The following is a 21,407-nucleotide window of genomic DNA, read 5'->3' on the forward strand; positions in this document are numbered from 1 at the left end:
TGTGCCATTTTGATTAATGTCGAATTTAAGGCTTTTTTTACTATGAGTTCTTGTGATTCTATTAGAGATACTTATATTTTAGAATAATTAATGAATGATTTTCAGATTTTTAATGGTGAATGGATGTATTGGTGAATTTTGTATCAAGGTAATTGAAAAGACGAAATGAATGAAAATTTTAGACAAGAGAGGCGTCACTCTTCTAATCCTAGAAGAAGATAAGCCTTATGGAAGGATGATCACCATAATAATTGTGAATTCTTGATAAGATCAATGTTGGTTCAATCCAAAACCCAAGATGAGCTTAACTCATTATTCTCTAAGAGAAATATTTTACTAAAATTGAACTTACTTTATTTTCTGAATTTCTACCATATATATGGACTTGTACATATAATTCTTGTCTTGCTTTACATGTAGAAAGTCAACGAGTACAAGAAGAAGAAAAAATGAAAAATGTAAAGGCAAAAGGCACAAGCATCAAATGTAAACTTAATCACTAAATAGGTTACGAAACAAATGAATAAAAGAAACATTAATTGAGAGGTAACTAATTATTTTAGATTTGAATGGGGGAGTTACTTGTTGGAGACAATAAATTCAAGGAGAAGACAATGCATTGAATGACATTTTCTCCTTTGTTCCCTCTTTTTGGCTTGCTGGGTCTTTTTCCTTTTTCTTGCTATCTTCAATCTTGTCTTGAAACTTTATTTACTTAATTTAAAAAAATGAAATTTAAATACTTTCCATGTCACTTGTCTCATTTAAATGAAGGCTTGTGATTGACTTATAAAATAAAACACACTTATGCGTGGTTTGTGTCTTATTAACATAAACTCTTTTTTTATAATTCATAAATAAATAGAACTAAGTTAGATGGGCAACATAGTGTGCACCAAATCCATCTCCCAATGGATTAATCAAAATGACCATTTTCCCTTCAAAGTCTTCTAATTTTGGCCTTGCTTCTATAATGGCTGTCACTATTTATTTTAAGGTCTCCTTAGCTTTCTTGAAACGTACCCTTGTCATTGGTCCTACTAGTCTTTGAATTTCTTCACTAGAATCCTTAAAAATGATGTTCTCATCACTTTGTATGGCCATAAACTTCCTCTCTCGAGGATAAAGCTGTCAAAATGGGCCCGACCCACAAACCCTATATTTTATCATGGGTCGGGCCTAAAAAAACCTTAAAAAATACAACCATGTCTTTTTCCCCAGCCTACTGAGCCTGTGTTTTTCATGTGTCAGGTCGGGTTGGCCAAGCGGGCTTGACGCTTGCCCATTAAACATAAATTTATAAAATAGTTTTAGTTAATTTTGGAGAAAAAAGATTGAGCTAAGATATGATTGCATAAGTGTGCTTCAAGTGAACAATAAAAGTTAAAGAGGAGGAAGATATGTTTCAAGATGATGTGATTAAAGAAATGGTTGTGAGATGAAGAGAAAGTTTGATAAATGTTGGAAATAATATTTAGTTCCTCTCTACTTTTACATAAATATCTTTGTGGTACTCATATATATGGATGTTGATTTGATGAATATTTTAAATATCACTAAACTAAGTTTATGATTACTCTCTACATATGTTATATATCATGTAGCTTTTTATCCATTTTATCCTTTTTATAAATTTACAACTATAATATTGAAATAAGGGACTGGTTGGCTCATCGGGCCACATGTCCCATTAGAAACTGGGTCGGGCTCAACTTTGGAAACCCGTGAAGTAATCAGGCTGACTCACTTCAGTCTCTTTATATGTTTTGGCACTTTGGACCTAAGTGGGCTGACCCGACCCGACCCGTTTGACAACTCTAGTTAAGAACCATTTTCTTAAACATATCAGAGTACATGATATCGCATGAGCTACCGCCGTCGATAAGAATTCATGATACATCTAAAATTTTGATCATAGTTATTATCAATAAGGGAAATATTTTGTTTGGAGTTCCCTCGGCTTTCTCATAGTTCCTGAACCCTAGCATTGGCCAGTGTTCGGTCTTCGTTGACGTATCTCCATCCTTTTTATGGATGGCTAGAATCTCGTCGATATCTCTTTTCATTGTTACCTTGGATGGATGTTTGCTCGGGGTGCCCCTTAAGTGATAGCGACAATGTATTAAAAATTTTCAATTTGTACCCCTTGACGATGTTTCATTACACTCTAGAGAGAATGTATTAAAATGGAAATATATGTACCATAAACGAGTTGCCTTTAAGAGATAACTATTGAAGGAACCTTTGAAATGTTATGGGATCATGGAGTTATTTTAGGATGGACAAGTTAGGAAGGTTGTGTCTGACCTTGGTCATTTCTATCCCAAGCTGGTTAAAGAATTTATAGTGAACCTGTCAAAAGGGTTCAACGATGCAGGAAGTGAGTTCAACAAGGTATGCGTACGAGGAAACTACTTTGGTTTCTCCCTAACCATCATCAACGAATATATGTGAAGAGGTAAACTCATATCAATTAGTCATATTCCATCCTTGAAGACTATAACACAAAAGATAACCGGGAATGTTCATGATGATTGGCCTGCTAAGGGTCCTCTAACTGCGTCAAGTTTAAGTGTGAAGTATGTTATTCTCAACTGTTAAGAGTCCCACATTGGACAATATATAGTCGACGTGAGACTATTCTATATATTCTTAACACTATATATATTTACAAATATCAACACTTCCCCTCAAGCTTGAGCATATAAGTCAAATGCACCAAGCTTGTTACATATAAAATTAGTTTAGGGGCTTCACAGAGTTTTGCAAATACGTCTGCCAATTGATCATTAGAGTTAACAAAGCTTGTGACGATGTCACCTGACTCAATCCTCTCTCTGAAAAAGTGGCTATCTATCTCAATATGTTTGGTCCTCTCATGGATGACTGGATTTGAAGCAATGTGCAATGCCACTTGATTATCACAAAAAAGTGTCATTGGTCTTACTTCTTCAATCAGAAGATCCTTGAGCAACTGTTTTAACCAAATAAGTTCACATGTTGCCATTGTCATGGCCCTATACTCTGCCTCGGCGCTTGATCTTGCAACTATGTTTTGTTTCTTACTTTTCCAGGATATAAGGTTTCCTCCAACAAGTACACAATACGCAGAGGTGAATCGTCTATCAATGGGTGACCCTGCCCAATCAGCATCGGAGTATCCAACTATCGGAGTATGTCCTTTATTTTTATACACTAGACCTTTTCCTGAAGCATATTTGATGTATCTCAAAATTTGGATAACAACATCCATGTGTTCCTGACAATGGGAATTTAAGAATTGACTTACCACACTAACTGCAAAAGAAATGTCTGAACGAGTGATTGTGAGATAATTCAACTTTCCAACCAATCTTCTATACCTTCCTGAGTCAGATAGAGGCTCCCCCTGGTTGAGTAGTAGTTTGACACTTAGATCCATAGGAGTATCAGCTGGTTTAGCATTCAACAAACCTGTTTCTTCCAAAATATCCATTGCATATTTCCGCTGAGAAATCACCAAACCATCTATAGACCGGGCTACCTCAATAACCAAGAAATAGCAAAGTTTACCAAGATCTTTTATCTGAAACTGATTCGAGAGATGTTTCTTTAACTGGAGTATACCCTGCTGATCACTACCAGTTATGGCAATATCATATACACATACAATAAGATAAATACACCCTTGGGCTGAGTGACGATAAAAAACATAATGGTCAGCTTCACTACGCACCATACCAAACTGTTGTACTACAGTGCTGAATCTGCCGAACCAAGCTCTCGGAGATTACTTAAGACCATAAAGAGACTTGTGTAACCTACACACCATATTCGATGACTCCCACTAAGCAACAAATCCAGGTGGTTGCTCCATATATACTTCCTCTTCAATATCACCATGTAAAAAAGCATTTTTGATGTCAAGTTGATGAAGAGGCCAATGTTGAATGGCTGCAATGGCTAGAAGAAGTCTAACATATGCCATTTTGGCTACAGGCGAGATGGTATCACTATAATATAATCCAAAAATATGAGTGTGTCCTTTGGCTACCAAGCAAGCTTTAAATTGATCAATCTTACCATCTGGACCAAACTTCAATGTATAAAGCCAACGACAACCTACTAAAGATTTCCCATGGGGTAGAGGAACCAGTTCCCATGTACCACTGCTTTGAAGAGCACACATTTCATCAATCATTTCTTTCCTCCACTTAGTGTGAGACAATGCTTCACCTTATTCTAGATATACTTGAACTTTCTTTTTAGTGCAGAAAAGTGATGCATTCAAAGCATTCAAGAAGTATGTAAAACGGATTCAAAATGAGAAATCATTAACAATTGCCTTCATAAGAAGCGATCATGGTGGAGAATTCCAGAATACCTCCTTTGAAGATTTTTGCGAAGATCAAGGAATATTTCACAACTTCTCGGCTCCAAGGACTCCACAACAAAATGGAGTAGTTGAAAGAAAGAATAGGTCATTGGTGGAACTTGCGAGAACAATGCTTAGCGACTCAAATCTTCCTAAGTATTTTTGGGCGGATGCGGTTAGCACGACATGTTTTGTAAGCAATAGAGTTAACATAAGACCTATCTTAAAGAAGACTCCATATGAACTCTTCAAAGGAAGGAAACCCAACATCTCTTTGTTTCACATCTTTAGATGCAAGTGCTTTATCCTAAACAATGACAAAGACAACCTTGGTAAGTTCGACGAAAAATCGGATGAAGGTATTTTTCTTGGTTATTCTCTTACAAGTAAGGCATACCGAATTTATAATAAAAGAATTTTAAATATAGAAGAATCCATGCATGTTAAGTTTGACGAATCTAACCCCTCGAAAGAGGAAATTGTTGTCTGTGATGATGATGATGATTTTGTAGAAATTCCTAAAGAAGATACTTCAAACAAGAATCAAGAAGCACCGATTCAACAAGAGTCAAATGAAAATGATCTACCTAAGGAATGGAGGACTCATAGAGATCATCCCATTGACAAAGTAATTGGTGACATTAGTCAAGGTGTCACTACAAGATTGAATCTCAAGGATGCATGCTTAAACATGGCATTCGTTTCGCAAATAGAACCTTCCAAAATTGATGAAGCTCTAGAAGATGATCAATGGATTGTTGCTATGCAAGAAGAATTAAACCAATTCGAGAGAAATCAAGTTTGGGAACTTGTTCCTAGATCAAGTGGTAAGCACATCATTGGAACAAGATGGGTGTTTAAGAACAAGCTTGATGAGAATGGGATAATTGTTCGAAACAAAGCAAGATTGGTCGCTCAAGGGTACAATCAAGAAGGAGGAATCGACTTTGAGGAAACTTTCGCTCCGGTTGCAAGGTTAGAAGCTATTCGTTTATTACTTTCTTACGCATGTTCAATGAATTTTCAGCTTTTTCAAATGGACGTCAAAAGCGCCTTCTTAAACGACTACATCAATGAAGAAGTCTTTGTCAAATAACCCCCGGGCTTTGAAGACTTCAAGCATCCTTCACATGTATTCAAATTGAAGAAAGCGCTCTATGGATTAAAACAAGCACCAAGGGCGTGGTATGATCGTCTAAGCAATTTTCTATGTGAAAAAGGTTTTGAAAAAGGCAAAGTAGACAAGACTTTATTTATCAAGAAGATAAAAGGGAATACCTTACTTGTTCAAGTCTACGTAGACGACATAATCTTCGGTTCAGCCAACAAAGAACTATGTGAAGAATTTGCGTTGATAATGCAAGGTGAATTTGAAATGTCTATGATGGGAAAGTTGAACTACTTCCTTGGATTGCAAATCAAGCAACTAGAAGACGAAATCTTTCTCAACCAATCAAAATATTGCAAAGAGCTGCTAAAGAGATTTGAAATGGATGGTTGTAAAGCAATGTCAACACCAATGGGCTCCGAAACTTATGTTGATTGTAACACCCCGATAAAATAAGATAATTATTTAAATTGAGTTAATAATATATTTATTAATTTAATTAAATAATTGGAATTATTATTATTATTGGAATAAAAGTAGAAATCAGTAAAAAGGTTCCATTTGGTAAAAAGAGTTATTTTCACGTGAAAAGGGAAGAGAGACAGAAAAGTGGAAAAGGGCAAAGAAAGCCAGAGAACAAGGGTTGAAGGAAGGAAAAGCTTGAAGCTCAGAGATTTGCCGGATTAACTCAGGTAAGGGGGGTTTATCATCGATTAATGGGTATTATGGGATAATATGTGATGGGTAGTGAGAAACCATTGGTTTGCCTCTGATTGAATGATGTATGATGAATTTGTGAACTTTTGGGATGAACGAAATTTGGATTTTAATTGAAGAAATTCGTAGGAATTAGAGGTAGAAAGGTTAGCAATTTGTGAAATCGAAAGTGTATGATTCGTGTTAGATGATATGAATGAATTGTGTGTAAAATTTGGACTGTGGAAGGTTGAATTGGATAGATCTCGTAGCAGAGAAAGCCATTGCAGATCTGGAAATTCTGGTTTCTGGTCATACGCGTATGGCACTAGGCAATACGCGTATGAGATGGCTGGTACGCGTATGGATGAGGCCTTACGCGTATGGGTGAGGAAAATGATATTTTGAACGTAGATTTGTCTCTGTTAGTACGCGTATGGGAAAGTGGTACGCGTAGCATACGCGTATGAGGCAGATGATACGCGTATGGGTTGGGCGAGGAAATGCGCCATACGCGTATGGGCATAGGCAATACGCGTATGGGCAGGGTGGTGATTTTCCTGAGCTGTTGGTGTGCAGTTTTTAGCGGTTCAGCTGAGTAACGTAATTCAGCTGATGTATGATATATTAGGGATCATTTCCCGTTGTTTTGAGTAGTATAGGCATTAGTAGAGTGTGCTAATGCTGTGATTGATTTTGTGGTATGACATGATATGATTATGTGGTGAATATGTTGATGATGTATGATGATATGCATAATGTTGTGAATGTATTGATCATGTCTGAAATTATGTATGGACTGTTTTATGGCTTAGAGTGTGAGCATAGGTCCATTGTAGATTATTGTTGATGATGTTGCATTGCTAGGTGAATTAGCATGCATATTGTGGCCTTTATGGTGGTAGCTAATTCCCATGGTGAGGAATTAGTGATGTTAGTCATTTTGGACTGTTGTTGATATTTACATGCTAGGTGATTAGCGTGCATAGCATGGCCCTTGGGGTGGTAGCTAATTCCCATGGTGAGGAATTAGTGATGTGAGTCACTAGGTCTCAAATGAGTGGGACTAGTGAGCTTGGTAGCCGTACCTGGATTTGGTCGGTGAAGTTGAACTATATGTTCACGAATAGTCGGTACCGCATGCATGGAGTCTCATTGCATGAAATGTGTATGGCGTATAATATGAATGGATGTATTCCAATATTATACGTGTGTTTGTGTTGATATTGAGTATGAGTATGATTTGCATCGGTATTGAATATGATGTTTGAGTTGATGTACCGTTACTGAATGTGTTATGTGATTAGGGTGATTAATGTGTTAAATTACTTAACATGACATGATGTTTTATAATGCTTATTATATTGATTGAGGAACTCACCCTTACAACTATGTTTTCAGGTAACGAGCAGTGATTGAGTAAAAGCTAGTCTCTGGAGTCTAGTGTAGTCCTTAGTGGGTCATGCTCTGGTAGGTGTAACATCGGGATGGGATGTTTTACTATGTTTTCATTTAGTTGTTGAATAACTTTGCATGTAATGTAGTACATGATTTGAATGTTGTTATTTTGTATCCGCTGCGAATTATGCAAAAATGTCTTAGTTTGATTAAATAAATGAGCATGACAGGATATCCAGATGATTGGTGTGAAATGATTGTGTGACACCCTTCGGGGCATAATTACTCTGATTGATATTTTATTATTTTAATTATATATTTGGGGGTATTTTAGAAGGGTGTTACATTAGTGGTATCAGAGCATAGTCGGTCGAGTCGAGTCGTAATTATTCTGTTTCCCCTGTACGGGATAGGTGTTGTGTAACCCTATCAGTACTTATTGTTTTAGCTTGTTGGGTTTTCAGAATAGAGATGGCTGGAAGAGGTAGAGATGATGCTGCAATTGCTGAGGCTCTGGGTATGCTAGCTGGAGTACTTGGAGGGAATCCGAATGTTGTGGGAATGGGAGTTGCTCGTCAACTGAGTGAGTTCCAGAAGAATAATCCTCCAATGTTCAAGGGAGCATACGATCCAGATGGTGCTCAGAAGTGGTTGAAGGAGATAGAGAGGATCTTCCGAGTGACTGAGTGTGCCGATAACCAGAAGGTCAGGTTCGGTACGCATATGCTGTCAGAAGAAGCAGATGATTGGTGGGTTGCTACCCGCACTGAGTTGGAATCTGCTGGGAATGCTGAGATCACTTGGGCAGTGTTCAGAGAGAGATTCCTGAGGAAGTACTTTCCAGAGGATGTCAGAGGAAAGAAAGAGATAGAGTTCTTGGAATTGAAGCAGGGTAACAGGTCTGTTACTGAGTATGCTGCTAAGTTCACAGAGCTGTCAAAGTATTACACTCCCTATAACGAGGCTACTGGGGAATTTTCAAAATGTGTGAAGTTTGAGAACGGGTTGCGTCCCGAGATCAAGCAGGCTATTGGGTATCAGCGGATTAGAGTGTTTTTCGATTTGGTTGACTGTTGCAGGATTTTTGAACAGGATACCAAGGCTAGAGCAGAGAGCTATCAGCAAAGGGTTGATAGGAAAGGCAAGAATCAGAATGATCGTGGGAAACCGTATGCAGCTGGCAAAGGTTTCCAGAGACAGAGTGGGATGAAGAGGCCTAGTGGGGGAGACTCCAGTGCCCCTGCTAAGTGTTACAGATGTGGTCAGGCTGGACATCGTTTCCATGAGTGTACCAGTGCTGAGAAGAAGTGTTTCAAGTGTGGCAAGGGTGGTCACTTGGCTGCAGAGTGCCGGTTGAAGACTGTGACTTGTTTCAACTGTGGAGAGGTGGGTCATATCAGCCCACAGTGTCCTAAGCCGAAGAAAGAGAATCAGTCAGGAGGCAAGGTCTTTGCTTTATCGGGTTCTGAGACTGCTGCAGATGATCGTTTGATCCGAGGTACGTGTTATATTAATGGCTTTCCTCTTGTAGCTATTATTGACACAGGTGCGACTCATTCCTTTATATCTTTGGATTGTGCTGTGAAACTTAAGTTAGAGATATCTGAGATGCTTGGAAGTATGGTGATTGATACTCTTGCGAAGGGTTCAGTGACTACTACTTCAGTTTGTTTAAATTGTCCTTTGAGTATTTTTGGTAGAGACTTTGGGATGGACCTTGTGTGTCTTCCACTAGTGCAGATTGATGTTATCCTGGGTATGAACTGGTTGGTGTTTAACCGAATCTATATCAATTGTTTTGATAAGACTGTGATTTTTCCTGAGATTGAGGAAGGAAAGAGTTGGTTTCTATCAGCGAGGCAGGTGAATGAGGCAGTAGCAGATGGGGCAGAGTTGTTTATACTGTTAGCGACTATGGAGGCTAAAGATAAACTGGTGATTGGTGATCTAGCCGTGGTGTGTGATTTTCCTGATGTGTTTCCTGAAGAAGTGAATGAATTGCCACCAGAGCGTGAAGTTGAGTTCTCGATTGATTTGGTACCTGGTACTAGACCGATATCGATGGCTCCGTACCGTATGTCTGCTGTTGAGTTAACTGAATTGAAGAGTCAGTTGGAAGATCTGTTGGATAAGAAATTTATTCGTCCGAGTGTGTCACTGTGGGGTGCACCAGTGTTATTGGTTAAGAAGAAAGAAGGTACTATGAGGTTGTGTGTGGACTACAGGCAACTGAATAAAGTGACGATCAAGAATCGGTATCCTTTGCCGAGGATTGATGATTTGATGGATCAGTTGGTTGGTGCGAGTGTGTTCAGCAAAATAGATTTGAGATCTGGGTATCATCAGATACGTGTGAAAACTGAGGATATTCAGAAGACTGCTTTCAGAACAAGGTATGGACATTATGAGTATTCTGTAATGCCTTTTGGTGTGACTAATGCGCCTGGAGTATTTATGGAGTATATGAATAGGATTTTCCATCCGTACCTAGATAAGTTTGTTGTGGTGTTTATTGATGACATTTTGGTGTATTCGAAATCTGAAGAAGAGCATGTTGAGCATTTGAGATTAGTTTTAGGAGTTCTACGAGAAAAGAATTTATTTGCTAAACTGTCTAAGTGTGAATTTTGGTTAGAAGAGGTTAGTTTTCTTGGTCATGTGATTTCAAGAGGTGGTGCTGTTGTTGATCCTTCTAAGATAGAAGCGGTATCTAAGTGGGAAGCTCCGAAGTCAGTTTCTGAGATAAGGAGTTTTCTTGGACTTGCAGGTTATTATAGGAAATTTATTGAGGGATTTTCTAAGTTGGCGTTACCGTTGACGATGTTGACTAGAAAGGGGCAAGCGTTTGTTTGGGACTCAAAATGTGAAGAAGGTTTCCAAGAGTTAAAGAGAAGGTTAACTACTGCTCCTATTCTGATATTACCGAGTCCGTCGTAACCATTTGAGGTCTACTGTGATGCTTCATGGTTGGGTTTGGGTGGTGTGTTGATGCAGAATAAGCAAGTTATAGCTTATGCTTCGAGACAGCTGAGGGTTCATGAGAGGAACTATCCGACGCACGATTTAGAGTTGGCAGCTGTGGTATTTGTTCTGAAGTTATGGAGGCATTACTTGTACGGGTCGAGATTTGAGGTTTTCAGTGATCATAAAAGTTTAAAGTATTTGTTTGATCAGAAAGAGCTGAATATGAGACAGAGGAGATGGTTAGAGTTTCTGAAGGATTATGACTTTGGTTTGAATTACCATCCGGGTAAAGCAAACGTAGTGGCTGATGCATTGAGTCGGAAATCATTGCATATGTCTATGTTAATGGTTAAGGAATTGGATTTAATTGAGCAGTTTAGAGACTTGAGTTTGGTGTGTGAGAGTACTCACAATAGTGTTAAATTGGGAATGTTGAAGTTAACGAGTGGTATTCTGGATGAGATTAGAGAGGGTCAGAAATCCGATGTGCTTTTGGTTGATAAGTTGACTCTAGTGAATCAAGGTCAAGGTGGTGAATTCAGAGTTGATGAGAATGGTGTTTTGAAATTTGGTAATCGGGTGTGTATTCCGGATGTTACCGAACTTAAGAAGAGTATCCTGGAGGAAGGACATCGTAGTGGCTTGAGTATTCATCCTGGAGCTACGAAGATGTATCAGGATTTGAAAAAGTTATTTTGGTGGCCGGGAATGAAAAGAGAAATTGTGAGTTTTGTTTATTCTTGTTTGACTTGTCAGAAGTCAAAGATTGAGCATCAGAAGTCGTCTGGGCTAATGCAACCGTTGGCTATTCCAGAGTGGAAGTGGGATAGTATCAGTATGGATTTTGTTTCTGGTTTACCGAGGACAAGTAAGAATTTTGAAGCTATTTGGGTGATTGTTGACAGATTGACAAAATCGGCTCATTTCATTCCGATCAGAATGGATTATCCGTTAGAGAGATTAGCTGAGTTGTATATTGAGAAGATTGTAAGTTTGCATGGTATTCCGTCGAGTATTGTTTCGGATAGAGATCCTAGATTTACATCGAAGTTTTGGGAAGGTTTGCAGAGGGCTTTGGGAACTAAGCTGAGATTGAGTTCTGCATATCATCCGCAAACTGATGGTCAGACTGAGAGGACGATTCAGTCACTAGAGGATCTTTTGAGGGCTTGTGTTTTGGAAAAGGGAGATGCTTGGGATAGTTATTTACCTTTGATTGAGTTTACCTACAACAATAGTTTCCATTCGAGCATTGGTATGGCACCGTTTGAAGCTTTGTATGGTAGGAGATGTCGGACACCTTTATGTTGGTATGAGTCCGGTGAGAGTGTTGTGGTTGGACCGGAGATTGTTCAACAAACTACGGAAAAGATTAAGATGATTCAGGAGAAGATGAGGATTGCTCAGAGTCGTCAGAAGAGTTATCACGACAAGAGGAGAAAGTCACTTGAGTTTCAAGAGGGAGATCATGTGTTTCTTCGGGTTACTCCGATAACTGGGGTTGGTAGAGCTTTGAAGTCGAAGAAGTTGACACCTCGATTTATTGGTCCTTATCAGATTTTGGAGAGGATAGGGGAAGTAGCCTATCGTATCGCTTTACCGCCGTCACTTGCGAATTTGCATGAGGTTTTTCATGTGTCTCAGTTGAGGAGGTACATTCCTGATCCGTCGCATGTGGTCCAAGTAGATGATGTACAGGTGAGAGATAACCTGACTGTTGAAACATCACCTATGAGGATCGAGGATCGAGAGTTGAAGCAGTTGCGGGGTAAAGAGATTGCTTTGGTAAAGGTAGCTTGGGGCGGACCAGCAGGTGGCAATGTGACTTGGGAACTTGAGAGTCAGATGAAGGAGTCTTATCCTGAGTTATTCACTTGAGGTATGTTTTCGAGGACGAAAACTCTTTTAGTGGGGGAGAGTTGTAACACCCCGATAAAATAAGATAATTATTTAAATTGAGTTAATAATATATTTATTAATTTAATTAAATAATTGGAATTATTATTATTATTGGAATAAAAGTAGAAATCAGTAAAAAGGTTCCATTTGGTAAAAAGAGTTATTTTCACGTGAAAAGGGAAGAGAGACAGAAAAGTGGAAAAGGGCAAAGAAAGCCAGAGAACAAGGGTTGAAGGAAGGAAAAGCTTGAAGCTCAGAGATTTGCCGGATTAACTCAGGTAAGGGGGGTTTATCATCGATTAATGGGTATTATGGGATAATATGTGATGGGTAGTGAGAAACCATTGGTTTGCCTCTGATTGAATGATGTATGATGAATTTGTGAACTTTTGGGATGAACGAAATTTGGATTTTAATTGAAGAAATTCGTAGGAATTAGAGGTAGAAAGGTTAGCAATTTGTGAAATCGAAAGTGTATGATTCGTGTTAGATGATATGAATGAATTGTGTGTAAAATTTGGACTGTGGAAGGTTGAATTGGATAGATCTCGTAGCAGAGAAAGCCATTGCAGATCTGGAAATTCTGGTTTCTGGTCATACGCGTATGGCACTAGGCAATACGCGTATGAGATGGCTGGTACGCGTATGGATGAGGCCTTACGCGTATGGGTGAGGAAAATGATATTTTGAACGTAGATTTGTCTATGTTATTACGCGTATGGGAAAGTGGTACGCGTAGCATACGCGTATGAGGCAGATGATACGCGTATGGGTTGGGCGAGGAAATGCGCCATACGCGTATGGGCATAGGCAATACGCGTATGGGCAGGGTGGTGATTTTCCTGAGCTGTTGGTGTGCAGTTTTTAGCGGTTCAGCTGAGTAACGTAATTCAGCTGATGTATGATATATTAGGGATCATTTCCCGTTGTTTTGAGTAGTATAGGCATTAGTAGAGTGTGCTAATGCTGTGATTGATTTTGTGGTATGACATGATATGATTATGTGGTGAATATGTTGATGATGTATGATGATATGCATAATGTTGTGAATGTATTGATCATGTCTGAAATTATGTATGGACTGTTTTATGGCTTAGAGTGTGAGCATAGGTCCATTGTAGATTGTTGTTGACGATGTTGCATTGCTAGGTGAATTAGCATGCATATTGTGGCCTTTATGGTGGTAGCTAATTCCCATGGTGAGGAATTAGTGATGTTAGTCATTTTGGACTGTTGTTGATATTTACATGCTAGGTGATTAGCGTGCATAGCATGGCCCTTGGGGTGGTAGCTAATTCCCATGGTGAGGAATTAGTGATGTGAGTCACTAGGTCTCAAATGAGTGGGACTAGTGAGCTTGGTAGCCGTACCTGGATTTGGTCGGTGAAGTTGAACTATATGTTCACGAATAGTCGGTACCGCATGCATGGAGTCTCATTGCATGAAATGTGTATGGCGTATAATATGAATGGATGTATTCCAATATTATACATGTGTTTGTGTTGATATTGAGTATGAGTATGATTTGCATCGGTATTGAATATGATGTTTGAGTTGATGTACCGTTACTGAATGTGTTATGTGATTAGGGTGATTAATGTGTTAAATTACTTAACATGACATGATGTTTTATAATGCTTATTATATTGATTGAGGAACTCACCCTTACAACTATGTTTTCAGGTAACGAGCAGTGATTGAGTAAAAGCTAGTCTCTGGAGTCTAGTGTAGTCCTTAGTGGGTCATGCTCTGGTAGATGTAACATCGGGATGGGATGTTTTACTATGTTTTCATTTAGTTGTTGAATAACTTTGCATGTAATGTAGTACATGATTTGAATGTTGTTATTTTGTATCCGCTGCGAATTATGCAAAAATGTCTTAGTTTGATTAAATAAATGAGCATGACAGGATATCCAGATGATTGGTGTGAAATGATTGTGTGACACCCTTCGGGGCATAATTACTTTGATTGATATTTTATTATTTTAATTATATATTTGGGGGTATTTTAGAAGGGTGTTACATTGATCAAGACGAATCGGGTGTGTCAATTGATATCACGAAGTATCGAGGTATGATTGGTTCTTTATTATATTTGACGGCAAACCGTCCTCACATAATGTTTAGCGTGTGTTTATGTGCTCGCTTCCAAGCAAATCCAAAGGAGTCACATCTCACGGCGGTCAAAAGAATCATGAAGTACCTCAAGGGAACAACCAACGTTGGATTATGGTATCCTAAAGGTAGTGTTTGTAAGTTAATTGGTTATTCTGACACGGATTATGCAGGTTGTAAAACAGATAGAAAAAGTACTAGTGGTACGTGTCACATCCTTGGTAATGCTCTAGTCTCATGGTCCTGTAAGAAACAAGCGTGTGTTGCTCTTAGTACGGCTGAAGCAGAATACATAGCAGCGGGCAGTTGCTGTGCACAAAATCTTTGGCTAAAGAAACAATTAAGTGACTATGGAATCGATCTTGGATGCATACCACTCCGATGCGACAACACAAGTGCGATTAATATCACAAAGAATCCGGTCATGCACTCAAGGACCAAACACAATGACATTCGACACCATTTCCTTCGTGATTATATGCTTAAAGGCAATGTCGAAGTTACCTTTGTCGATGCTCATAATCAACTGGCAGATATCTTCATAAAACCGCTTGCAAAAGAACCATTCTATAAGATTCGAAGAGAACTTGGCATTCTGGATGAGGGTGACATATAACTATCTCACAATTATTCACTATACATGAGGCCAAGGTACACAAGTTCTTAATCCTTCTTAATTTTGTGAAATTTTTCTTTTGAATTTTTTTTATATGTGTTGTTTTTTTGCCTCTGTGTAACCGGTTACTTCTTTTTGGATAACTGGTTATCCTGTACATTTTTGCCTAAATTCATGATTTTTCACTCTGTGTAACCGGTTACTCACCTTTGGATAATCGGTTACCCTGTAGTTTTTTGTCTAAAATCACATTTTTCCTTTCTGTGTAACCGTTTACTCCCTTATGGATAACCGATTACCCTGCATTTTTTTGTTTCTCACTAGCTTATGTTTTTTTTTGTTCAATTCTAGTTTTATTTCCAGACTATGTTACAAATGTTGATTTATGTTATGTTTGAATTTTCTTGTGTGGTATATGATGCTTAGTCTATTTTTACATGCTTGTTATTTATCTCTCTTTTTCACCCTTTTTGTTAATGACAAAGGGGGAGAAGAAAAGAAATTATTACCATGTTATTTTCGTATTGGTTGTGTTTCTCTAACAAATATGTAGAATTCAAAGACTCCTTAATTCATAAATTAAGGGGGAGCATCAGTTAAGGGGGAGCTTTTGATAGAGAAACACCACGGGATCAAATTTTCTTGATTTTGGGTGTCATCATCAAAAAGGGGGAGATTGTGAAGACATGACTTCTCAGATATTTTGATGACGACAATCCTTGCTACATAGCTAAAGTCGGATTAACAAAAAGATTGATCAAGGTTCAAGCTCGTGTATGAAGTTTCCAACATATGATCAAGTCTTGATGAATCACATGAAGAATCGACTTTCAATGGATAAGGTAACACTTGAACTCTAGATAGTCATACAAGTGTTCATAACATGTTGCATTCATGCCATAATCATTGAAAATAGTTTTATGCATCAAACAAACCACCACACTTCACTCTTTAAGTTATTTTTCAAAATTGTGAAAGAGTAACAGGTTATCAGCTTTAGTGTAACCGATTACTCTGTGTGATTTTCAAATATTTTTGTAACGTTGGAACCATGTAACCGGTTATCCAATTTAAGGTAACCGGTTACCTCAAGCAAATTTCAAATAAATTTTAAACATTGAATGCATGTAACTGGTTACCCAATTTAAGGTAACCGATTACCACTGATCCAGAATGAAAAATATATGTATCTCTTCATGGAAACCCCTATGTTTTCTTCATCATGAAACATGGCAACCTTTGGATTATTGCATTCATCTGAGGAGGTGTTTTAGACATTATAAAAACATCGTTTTTTCAGATTTCAAGATTACCTCCTTGCAAAAAATTTAAATCATTTACACACATTCTCTCAAACTTTCTAAGTGTTCATCCAAATTTTCTTTTGAGTGAAACCTTGGATAAACTTCCATTTTCAACATTATAGTTTCATTTCATACAAACAACACTTGTACAATTATTGTGAGATTTGAGTGTTACAAAGGAGAAGATCAATTATTTAATTGATATACTTCAATTTTCAACTATCTCATCTTATACAAATTGTTCAGAATTATATTCTTTGATTACAACTTATTCGTAGGATTGTTAAGGATAGGTTTGTAAGGTGTTATCCTTGTTATTCGGTGTGTGGATACAAGAGGTCCATTTGTGAGAAATTGAGTCTCGATTGGACTTTAAACATTGTAAATCCAAGAGGATTGTTCTTGGTGTGTTAGAATAGATAGAAAGACCTTAAGGTGTCTTGTCTAGGGATCTAACATTATAGTGAAATTCTCTTTCGTGTTGAAAGGGGAGTGGAGTACTCTCAATCTGTGAGGGGAATCACTATACATCGATGTGTTCTTTACTTTCCGCACTTTACCGCTTTTCATCACTTAAGCAACTCATAAAGTAAAAATCATAAACCGTCAAAAATCCAGAAAATACTCTTAGTGACTCATTCACCCCCCTCTAAGGCACTCCTTAAACTTACAATTGGCAGCAGAGCAGGTTATAGGTAACCTGTTCCTAAAAGATCCGCATGGCTTCCGCAAGCACGAATCCGGTTTTTAAAGACGGTGGAAGTAGTAACAAACCACCAATATTCTCTGGAGAATATTTTGATTTTTGGAAGATCCGTATGAAGGCACATCTAGAAGCCCAAGGAGAAGGCATATGGGAAGTCGTTGAAAATGGTCCACATAATCCTACGAGTGTGATCAATGGCGTTGGTACTCCAAAGATAAAGAGTTCGTACGATGAAGATGATAAGAAAAAAATCTTAAATGAAAAGAAAGCAATAAAAATTCTTCAAAGTGCTTAAGCATGGATGAGTTCTTCCGCATATCTCAATGCAAGTCGGCAAAATAAATATGGGACACCTTAGTGAAGACACATGAAGGCACCGCCGAAGTAAAAAGATCAAGGTTGAATACATTAAGTCAAGAATATGAGATGTTTAGAATACTGCTCGGAGAATCCATCGTGGCGCTACAAAAGAGATTTGTTCACTTGACAAACCACTTGATTGCTCTTGGAAAAACATTTATAAATGACGATCTCAATCTTAAAGTACTAAGATCATTGACTCGAGAATGGCAACCGAAGGTGACAACTATCTCCGAAAAGAAAAGTCTTTCAACAATGACGTCTGCATCTCTCTTTGGCAAACTTCAAGAACATGAGTTAGAACTTGATAGGCTTGAGAAACATGAAAGCCAAGAAAAGAAATCTAAAGGGATTGCCTTGAAGGTAGGCTCAAAAGAAGATAAAGATGATGACGCATTAAAGGAAGATGAGAATTTCATGCTCCTTGTTAAAAGGCTCGGTAAGTTCTTTAACAAAAATGATAAATCCTTTAACGCTAAAAAGAATAGACATTTCAGGAAGAAGGAGGCCACCACATCTACGCAAGATGTAACATGCTACAAATGTGGAAAGCAAGGCCACATAAAGCCGGAATGTCCTAAACTTTCAAAGAAAGGAGGACTCAATAGCAAAAAGGACTTCAAGAATAAAAAGGCATATCTTGCATGGGAGGACAATGAAATTAGTTCTTCATCCGGATCGGATAGCGAGGAATGTGCAAACTTGGCGCTAATGGTTTCACATCATTCCGATGATGAAGAAGAGGTTAGTAATAATTTTTCTCTTTTTGATGATGATGCACAAGATGCAATTAATGAATTGTTAAATGAATGCAAAATTCTTTATAAAATTATATCATCTCAAAAGAAACAAATTTCATCCTTATAAGAAAAGATTGAAAGTTTTGAAAATGAGAAACAAAAGATGATTAGTGAAAAGAAGAATTTTGTATGTCTAGAGTGCGAGTCTCTCTCGTTCCAAATTGTCCAACTTAAAAGAGTCCTTGAAAGGTATGAAAAAGGACAAATTGGTTTGGAAGGGGTTCTTAGCCAAAAAAGGTACTCAAATGACAAAAGTGGATTTGGTTACTCCAAATTTTCTAAACCAAGTACAAGTAAAACCACCTTTGTAAGGCCTAAGGATCAACCTCCAAAAGAAAGAGTCAACACATGATCACACTAAAATTTACGTATTTTCGACTCCGATTTCGCATGCATTCTAGTTATTTTATTATCGTTTTGTTGTGTTATTACTGTGTTTTCCTTTGTTTTCAGGTTTTTACCTTAATAGGAGCCCCGATCGAGAAAAGGAGCGAAAAAGAGCCAAAAACCCTAAAAATCGGCATTTTGCTCTTATGGCCTACCCAATGGCGGGCGCCACAGTCCAAGCCATGACGTGTCCAATTCAAACTTCCATCAACTCCCACGTTTTCCCACCACTTCCACTAAGGCGCCCCACTTTGGGCTTGTGGCGGGCGCCATGGCCTTGTGGCGGGCGCCACAAGAGGAAAGCGGTTTCCTCTATTTTCAAGTTGAAGGGCATCCAAGTAAAATCCACCTTTTCTATTTGCTTATAAATAGAAACGCGAATTCAGTTTTACAATCACCCAAACTTAGAGCAGACAAAGATCTGAACGTTGGAGCAAGGCGAAATCAGAAGCAACTTTGTTTCACTTAGGCATATATTCAGTTTTATAAAGTGGTAATCGCTTCGCATTGGAGTGTTACCACAATTGTGTAATTGAGTCTGTGATAGAGTCTGTACTCGAGTTTGGAGCACTTTGGAAGGAAGTTAATCCTGCCGCCATTTTCTTTTCCGCATTGCAATTTACTCAGCCCTCCGATTGGAGCAGGTTTTTATTACTCGCCTTTACTTTATTTATTTCCCGCACTCGCTTTTATTTTATTTATTTCCCGCACTCGCTTTTATTTTATTTATTTCCCGCACTCGCTTTTATTTTATTTCCCGCACTCGCTTTTACTTTATTTATTTTCCGCACTCGCTTTTATTTTATTTATTTCCTCGCACTCGCTTTAAATTATTTACTTTCCGCACTCGCACTACTTTCATTTATTTTCCGCACTCGCTTTAAATTATTTACTTTCCGCACTCGCACTACTTTTATTTATTTTAATGCACTTTTACTTTACCATGTCTAGCTAAATTTATAAGGCAAAAATGTAAGGATCGTAATTAAACCAGTAATCCGTACAATTGTTCGTAGAAACACTTAAAGGGCTATTTTAACTTTCAAATTAAGTTTTCCCGCACTTCAATTCCGTTGGGTAAGATCGAAAGCCGTCCAACGTCTTTTTAAACTTAATTGTTTTTAACTATTTCAAAAACAATGAAAGCGCTTTGTCTAGTTCATTAGGAGTTTTTAACATCAAGAAGAAAAGAGATTTTGAAACTATTTTCGGACGCGTTTATAAGTTTAGAGTCTGGTTCGTGAGAACCTCTTTTGGTTAAGAAATCCAGGTTATAATACTTTTCAACTTAGTCAAGATACTATATTTCTTAAAAATAGGTTTACTACTCTAACGCAATGCGCGCCTTTTTATAAGTGACAATAAGAGGGTTTGATTAGGGAGCACAACTCGGTTCTGAATACGCGAAAGCGACAGTTCCTGTTAAATTAGTTCTTTTCAAAGTAGGAAACATTGTCCATAAGTAGTTCTATTAGCAAGTACTTGGATTATCATTTAATTATGTGAATTACTTTCGACCCTGTCTTTATTAACTAAATTTATTTTAAAACTTTACTTTTCAATTGCACACTACAAAAACACCTATTTTAATTGCCTTTGATAAACACCATAACAATAGATAACGATAGATTGACACTTGGTCTTTGTGGTTCGATAATCTTTTATATTACTCTGACGCGTTCGTACACTTGCGAACATCAAGATTTACAACGCATCAAGTTTTTGGCGCCGTTGTCGGGGACCAATTTCGTCAAATTTTATTTTCCTGTTGTTATATCGTTTAGACTTAGGTTATTTCCCGCCGGTCGATGCGAAGAACTCGCAGCACCGGAAGTTTAAGTTTAGTAAATCCTCTGGAGGAACCTGAACGTTACGCTCGCGCATGTTTATTCTTTCATAGAATTAAGAGAGCTATGGCCGAAGATCAAAACCAAAGACCTCTTAAGGACTTCGCTCAACCATCTAACGAAGAACCTAGTTCTAGTATAGTAAACCCAATCATCCCAGCTAATAATTTTGAACTTAAACCATCCCTATTGCAACTAGTGCAACAGAGATAATTCGCGGGTCTCGCCACCGAGAACCCTAACCAACATTTAAAAATATTTCTTCAATTAGCAGATACTTTTAAAACCAATGGAGCTTCTCCTGAGGCAATACGTTTAAGATTATTCCCTTTTTCCCTCAGAGATAAAGCTCTATCATGGTTAGATTCCCTTCCACCCAATTCCGTTACGACTTGGGATAACCTTAGAAGAGTTTTTCTTGCTAGATATTTTCCCCCGAGTAAGACCGCCGTTCTTCAAAACCATATAACTAGATTTACCCAAAACCAAGGAAAATCGTTGTTCGAAGCTTGGGAGAGATATAAAGAGTTGTTACGAGCATGCCCACATCATGGCTTAGAAAATTGGTTAATCATTCAAACCTTCTATAATGGACTTCATTACAACACAAAGATGACCATCGACGCTGCCGCAAGCGGTGCTCTGATGAACAAACCTTACCCTGAAGCTAGTGCCATCATCGAAGACATGGCTCAAAACCATCAATCATGGGGAGTCGAACGAGCGACAGTTGAGAAGAAGGAAGCCCAAGGAGGAGTGCATGAACTAAGCTCTATAGACATGATGCAAGCTAAAATGGACGCATTAGCCCTTAAGGTCGAGCATATGTGCATAAACCCGAATACTGTAGC

General features: G+C 38.1%; 1 non-coding gene across 1 annotated transcript; it reads right to left on the minus strand.

Annotated features, from left to right (window-relative positions):
• Positions 1-21,006: 21,006 nt before the first annotated feature.
• On the minus strand, positions 21,007-21,113 carry LOC127116560 (small nucleolar RNA R71). Its single transcript, XR_007801385.1, has one exon. It is a non-coding gene; the product is annotated as a small nucleolar RNA R71 (small nucleolar RNA).
• Positions 21,114-21,407: the final 294 nt, after the last annotated feature.

This window comes from Lathyrus oleraceus, chromosome 1 (genome assembly GCF_024323335.1).
Source record: "Lathyrus oleraceus cultivar Zhongwan6 chromosome 1, CAAS_Psat_ZW6_1.0, whole genome shotgun sequence".
Taxonomy (NCBI): domain Eukaryota; kingdom Viridiplantae; phylum Streptophyta; class Magnoliopsida; order Fabales; family Fabaceae; genus Lathyrus; species Lathyrus oleraceus.